Here is a 6,000-nt window from a genome sequence, read left to right as displayed (position 1 = left end):
ATCCTAAAACTTTTTGACAAGTTCTTTTCTTATTGAACATTGCATGGATTTTCAGTCAGCGTTATTTCTATGCAAGTAGGTCTAGATTTACAACGCATATTCTCCGTTTAGTATTGATATTTACAACTTGCATATATAGGGCGGTTTTTTATACAATTAGTAGAAAACTTTAATTCATATTGAATCTCCATTTTTTTTCAAGTTCCGGATGGGTAAAATTTTGTTGTTTACGTCATATTCCTTTCTTGTTAGATATTCTATCTAAATGCCTGGCTTGATATTGGTTTCAACTTTTGTCTTTGTCAAACTAATTGAAACTGCATAGCTATGAGTTTTCCTCTTTTTGTAAACAAAGCTCTGACTTTATTACTAACTTGTTACTACATTATTAGATTTGATATACCCGAGTTTATAACCAATGAGAACATTTAATTAATTACATTTTCGTTTTTCAGTTCTCTGACTGAACACCATATATAGTGTTCTCATACTTGGAAGGTCTAGGGTGTTTTTGAGTCTTAACTCCTCAATTAGGTAGGCTCTGGTTCTTCTCTGCCACTTTACTTTGACTCTTGGTGGACCAATTCTTCTAATACCTCAGCAAAGGCAGTGCCTCTTTAGAATTTAGATTGATCCCTTATTCTGTATATGGGAAGATATGGAAAGCTAGGAAAAAATCTTTCTGAAGCTCGAGGGCTATCTAATGTTAGCTTCCTCTGTAGCTGTTATGAAGTGCATACCAATGTATGTACTGAGTAATTTTAGCTTTCTCAAACTGTTGTGAAGTGCATGCTAGTAAATGGGATTTTCAATGCCATTTTTCAGTAGCAATTCAGTGCTATATTTATACCAAATGTCCTATTATTTAAGTTGTTATGTACTATTTATTTAAGTTGTTATGTATGCACTGAGTAATTTTAGCTTTCTCAAACTGTTGTGAAGTGCATGCTAGTATATGAGATTTTCAATGCCACTTTTCAGTAGCAATTCAGTGCTATATTTATACCAAATGTCCTATTATTTAAGTTGTTTGTGCTATTTATTTAATTTGTTATATATGCACTAAGTAATTTTAGCTTTCTCTAACTGTTGTGAAGTGCATGCTAGCATATGGGATTCTCAATGCCACTTTTCAGTAGTAATTTAGCGTTATATTTATACCAAATATCCTATTATTTAAATTGTTATGTGCTATTTATTTAAGTTTTCTTTATCTTCACGTAATAAGTGAGACTGGTACTGAATTTGACCTGAGTAGTAATAGTACAGAGGGTCTCAACTGTATGCGCTAAACTGAAACTTAGCTGGAAAGGGTGAACTTTGCCTGCCAACTCTAGATAATGTGCCTTGACCTGGATTCAAAATGCTATGCCATGTTGTTAATGGTGTTGTGAAAGTATTGTGGAAAATCCATGCTTACATAATTTATTTTCTTATTAACGATTTCAAATTTTCGTTTTACCATTTTTTGGCACAATGAAAGCACTCTGCTTATTTATAGGCAAGGCCAGAGCCCCGGCAGGGCCGCAGGGGTTAAGCCGCTCCGAAGTTTTGAGATTTTTCGATTAACCACTAAGAGATTTTAAAATTTTCCATTAAAAATCTCTCTCGCACCTCCTTAGATTTAACAAAATTTCTTGTCCCCCTCCACTTAACTTTTACTTTATGAAAATTTGAACTTTTGCTGCTCTTTAAATATTTTTGACCTTACTATTTGGCTATTGATTTATAAAGTTCAACTTGTTGTTAATAGCTTTAACATTACATATTGACTTGCTAAAATTTTATCTATTATGTTAACAAAATTTCTTCAAAGCTAAATTGCATACAATTTTCAATTAATTATTTCATTTTCCTCTTCATTTTTTGTTTAGAAAATTTGAATATTAAGTCCTTGGTTCTGCATGCGTATGATCTTCTATATGTGAAGTTAAAACTAATAAAATTTGTATATTTCAAAAAGTATTCTCCCTAAGCATATAAAGCCAACATTTACATTTCTATTACTTTTGTATACTTTTGTTTTTTCAAAATATGATTCGCTGTTCAAAGGTTGAAACTGTAGAATAGTCAGGCCATATTTTTGCCCCTTAGGATTGTAAAAATGAGCAGATAGAAAAATGAGTAATTAGTTTATTAAAATTAGCTTCCTTATTAAAATTTTAATATCTTCCTTATTAACGTCTCCACAGTGCGCTCGTGCACTGTGGCCCCAACCTCGGCGGAGAGCAAGGCTGTTCTTGCGAGGCAGGAAGCGGCTCTTTGCGCAGGCACTGTTGCAATTTGAATTTAAAATTTAAATTCGAAATTCAATTTCGAAGCGTTAATAAGGAAGCTGTAAATCTAGTTTGCAATAATTTACAGCTTCCTTATTAACGTTTCATACAATTAAATTTACTCTTGTTTTATTAAAATAATCTAGTGGTAAAAAAAACTTGTGGACATAGAATTTAATTGAAAACTTATACAATGAATAAAATTAGATCAATGATTGGACAGTTAAGCATCAAAAATAAAAAGAAAATTTAACATGCAAGCCAAAGTTATAAGATTATACTCGTAAAAATAGTGGTATACATGGGTCTGCCCCAAGCCAAAAATCCTAGCACTGTGGCTCCGCCATTGCATTATTGGCCAGTTTAGGTTAGGATGCAAGCCGCTAACTTTTTTTGTACTAGCAATTTGGCCTTACACTTTGTAGGAAGTTTGCGGACAATTGGCCGTTCAAGTAGTTGATAATTCTATGCATTGATAAGCAATACACACACTTTTGCGAATTTTTTAGACTTGTGAGTTTTAGACTGATTTACCCCGAGGTAAATCATTCTAAAATTTAAGATACACTTTTCGTAGGGGTAAATCAGTCTAATTGTCCAAAGTAAGGGTAAATCAGTCTAAAATTTTAAGTAGGGGAAAATCAGAACAAAAGTAGGGGCCAAATTCACAAGTCTCAAAAATAAGGTAAATCAGTTTAAAATTCACAACACATAATCCTCCTAGTTAATTATATATCCATATTTTCTTAGTCAAATTTAATTCATAAAAGGTTATAATACATGTGAAATGAGACTTGTGAACCAATTTAATAAGGTCGAACTCGGCCCAGAACAAAAAAAGAAAAAAACTTATATGTTGGTTTGGGTTTAGATCACACAAAATTCACAGATCTGTGTTACTAAAGATCAAGTTCATATTGAAATTGAGCAGTATACACACACACATACAAATATATGTGTGTGTGTGTGCGCACACACGCGTGTTTGTAACCTTTTATATGCCAAGTTTGGGTTTACTAAAACCCGAACACCCTTAATTGTGAGTTTCCTAAAAAGAGCATTTTGATCTATACGTAAGTAATCCTACCTCATTTTATCTCCGACCATAGGATGAGCATATTTTCTAAAACATTCAAAATATAAAATCAATCAAACATTAGATAATAAGATTACTCATCCAAAACTAATGCAATCTAGAATGAATAATTCGAAAATAAGTAATCCCTTTTCATCCAATCTATGAACCAAATGCACCCTAAAGATAAGCATGTCATAGGAAAAGTTACACCTATATGCAAAGTAACAGAATAAAAATAACACGCTGTAAATTTCACTATAAACAACTACCATAGGCATCATAACTTTGGTTTAAGTTCCAAATATAGATTAGATGGCTAGGGGTTCATTCGCAGGAACAAAATATATACCACAGATTTTCATTATTTTAGCAAATTTATTGGGTCATATGTAGTGTTTATTCATCCTTTTACTTTCAAATGGAAGCACATCTTATGGAGGTCTCACGCCCTATTTTTTTGAGAATGAAAATGAAAGAAAAAAGGGAAGATTTTTCACATGACTGGCAGTTTGTTTGCGGCTATCTTCAACAGGAGGCCTTCTAAAAATGGTGTTGATAGTAGGCTTGAACCTGATTATTTTGTTTAGCCCTTCTTCCTGAAGGTTGCTTTCATCCGTCCGATTATCGTATTTCAACGAAGATAAAACCCTAATGTAAGTTTAAAATTGTGACGAGATCTAGATCCTAGCCATGATCATCATCAGTGATTACTATTTTACAAAACCTGATAGATTTTCCATTTCTTAAGCAAGAACTGCATATTGGTGGTTGTTCAACAATTTATAGACTTCAACAAATCAATGTTTATTATCGGCCAATGAGTATAATGTCTGGATAAAAGTATCTCAATATTCAAGACATGTAATTGAACTTGAAGATTGGCTGCTGTCGGATGCTCACATGGCTTTTGGCATTGTGTGGTTTTTAGAAATATGACATGCGTAAGATTTTGTGCCATTGAAGCGATTCTTATTTTACTTTTGCAAAGCTTTGTATTCAACAATAACTGTTAAAAGTATGTTGAAAATTCTGATATATGGGCCTTCAATTAGCTAGTTTTAGTGCCTTTATGTTGAGAGACCAAATGCAGGCTTTTCAAGGCATTCGTGTGGTTCAAAATCATTATGACTTTGGTAAAAGTTGGAAATATTATGAACAGATTTGTTTTTGCTAAAAAATTCCTTGTTATCTTCAAACCAAACTTGTTTACGGAATAAGGAATAAGGAATCAATCCATCTAATGTGCCTCTTCCCTATTAAGTTGTTTACGGCCAACAAGTGATATTCACCATCAATGTGTCGAATTGCTCACTTTTCTTGCCTCCGTTATAGTTTGGCTTGTATAATTAGTTTAATCATAAGAGGAAAAGGAAATTGTCACTTTTAAGTGAGAAATATAGTTTTAGTCTTCAAATATTCAGACACTAGGCTATAAGTCCCTACAATTTGTTGGATGGAGGAATTTGCAGAGAAAAGAAGTGAAGATAGGGGAAAGAAGGAGATATTCTCTTGATTTGGAATATTGAGTGGAAAAAAAAAAAGAAGAGAAGTGAGAAGAAATATAGGATGAAACGGCTAAGAATTTTTTGTTTTTAAAGCGAGGAGGTCAAAAAAAAAAAAAGAAAAAGAAAAAGGGAAGTTAACTTATGTCATGATTAGCTTTATTTTTTAAAAGTCAAGTTTATAGATAAATGCTCTTGAATGACAATAAATGCTCCATGAATTCAATATCACTCATTTTCAACTATAATTGACCAAAGATATCATTTTGGGATTAATTCCACTTTGCGCCACTAACTTGTATCACCTTTTCACTTTGCACTATAAAATTTAATTTTCGATATTTTACACCTTAAATTCTTAATTTTGAATACTTTGCACCCTAAACTCTCAAGTTTATCCTATTTAAATCCAATCAATAATTACGCTAGCAAAATTAATGAGATAAGGGGCAGTGAAAGTTAATGAGAACAAACCATTTTGTTCTAACTATGGTTCCTTAACTTTTTTGACCATTTTAGCACATTATCATTTATTAATATGGTCTCAATTATTAATATAGTTAGCAAAACAAACGAGATAATAGATAGTACAAATTAACGTAAAATACAGAAAACTTCCTTTGTGGTTTGGAGTTCAATCATGATAGCTCCTCATTGTTTATCCTTAATGATAATGTATTGTTTTATTTTTGCTATGGTACCTTGGCACATTTGGAATAGTTTTAGCATATTATCATTGATTTGTTGAGTCCTCTATACTGTTAATTTTGCAAAAGTAGTTATTGATTGGATTTAAATGAAATAAACTTGAGAGTTTAAGGGACAAAGTATCCAAAATTAAGAATTTAAGGTGCAAAGTGTTCAAATTTGAAGTTAAGGGCGCAAAGTGAAAAAATGATACAAGTTCAGAGTTGTACAGTACAGTTTGTCCTATCGTTTTGCCTTCAATATTGACCAAAGAGAGAAAATTGACAAATATAGTCGTTAAATTTTCTAGGTGTGCCTAGAAAATGAAAATTGGCATAATAGTACATAATGTTTCTAATGTTGATGGCAAAAGGACGATTGGCAAAAACGATTTTGTTAAAGTCTTAAAGATATGGTAAAATTTGAAAATATTATCAATAGATACGCTTTTCCTAAA

This window comes from Coffea arabica, chromosome 8c (genome assembly GCF_036785885.1).
Source record: "Coffea arabica cultivar ET-39 chromosome 8c, Coffea Arabica ET-39 HiFi, whole genome shotgun sequence".
Taxonomy (NCBI): Eukaryota; Viridiplantae; Streptophyta; class Magnoliopsida; order Gentianales; family Rubiaceae; genus Coffea; species Coffea arabica.
The sequence above is the reverse complement of the archived record's forward strand: the minus strand, read 5'-3'. Positions refer to the sequence as shown.